Source organism: Phodopus roborovskii, unplaced genomic scaffold, assembly GCF_943737965.1.
Source record: "Phodopus roborovskii unplaced genomic scaffold, PHOROB, whole genome shotgun sequence".
NCBI lineage: Eukaryota > Metazoa > Chordata > Mammalia > Rodentia > Cricetidae > Phodopus > Phodopus roborovskii.
This window is the reverse complement of record NW_026125980.1, coordinates 361332-363071: the sequence shown is the minus strand read 5'-3', so window position 1 is coordinate 363071 and position 1740 is coordinate 361332.

Below are 1740 nucleotides of genomic sequence, written 5' to 3'. Positions count from 1 at the left end.
GAACTGGGTTTGCAGATAGCTGTTTCTGGCATGGGGATACTTTGTCTTTCACTTTCTACATACATTAATGATTTCATGAATGGCTCACTCTTGTGACTTGTTCAAATGCCAATCACCTAGCACAGGAACTTAATAACAACCAAATGTCATCACACTGGGGACAGACTATAATATTTTCTTAAACATTTAGTACACAGAGGATTATTTGGCTGAACTGGAATTTCCTGCATGTATGAAAGATTAAGCTTTTTGTATGTGTAAAAGATACCATTTCTATAATATTTCTTTTGTGGTTCTAGGAATCAAACTGAGGGTCTCATGCATACTAGGCAAGTACCCCAGTACTGCACCACCCCTGTCCTTACTCTGTTACAAAGTTATTCTCAATTGAATTTTTGTTATTAATTTGTACTCAACTTTTAGAGACAGTTTTTTTTTTCAACTTTGCTTTGCATCAGTATTCCCCTAGAACAGTTTGTTCTCAGGGAGCACTTTATGATATTCTCACCAGATTTTTTTCATTCTCAAATGGAGATCATTGTGGTTGATTCATCTTCTTTATCTTTTCAAATATTTCACTTATCTTGACATTTGCAGAAGGCCTTGAAGGTGTGTCTTCTATTAGTAATATTAAGTTTCAATTGCTCTCATAATTTTCAGTAGAGTTTGAATAGAATGCAGAAAATTACCAGAATATCTGATTTTGGTATTTGTTAACTGAATGATGCATTGTCGACAACCTTGGCTTTTTGTTCTGTTATGTTCAATTGAGAAAGTAAAGCACTCTGAAAATAATACCATTTTATTTCTTGAGAACAAACATGAATAGACAGCATTTGTTGTGTTGGCTTTCATTTCAGTACAATTTGAGGTTTTCTATGATAGGATGTGCACCAAGTGGTTCAGACATTCTCTTGACCCTTGCCAATGTCTCAGCCTGGGTGTCCTTATGAAATACTATTTAAATGAACCTAGAATAACAGTCTAGGGAAGAATCTGAATTATTTATCCCAAATGATCACAGAAATATTGTTACTTATGACAGAAATTAGAAACAACCTAAAACATTTTCAGCAGGAAAAAGTGGCAACCATGAGATTGAAGGCATGTGACATGTGTAGCTGCCTTTATTCCTCTTCCCATATATCTAGTTTCTCTTTCCTACGGGGAACACAAGGTGATTTTGTACCCTGTTCCCTTGAATTTAGGTGTTATCACAGACATGGCTTAGCTAATAAAGTGTCAGCAGTAGTGATATCCATTACATCATGGAAGCATGTAAGTGCTGCTGATTACATCAGGTCTGTATACTTCTATCACATCACTGGGGATTAGTGGAGAATCACTGTGCTGTGTGTCATGCAGAATTTTGTGGCATTCCCTAAACCTGTATCAGCCCTGAAATAAGTAAGAAATCAGCCTTAGTTTCTGAAGTCAAAGTCACTGAATTGTCCTTCTGAGTTTTTTTTTTTTTAAGTTGGAATGTTGATCTCTTAACTTCTATTTCTTCTCAGTAGAAGTCATACTGAAACTGCAAGGATTCCAGCACTAGAAAATTCTTCAGGTAGGATGACAGAAATGTGGATGTTTTGTTTTTTTGAGATTGTAATATAATTACATTACCCTCTTCCATTTCATCCCTCCAAACCCTCTCATATGACCTTCCCCACTCCTTCAAATTCATGTAATCTTTTTCACTAATTATTATTACATTCATATATATATACATATATACATATA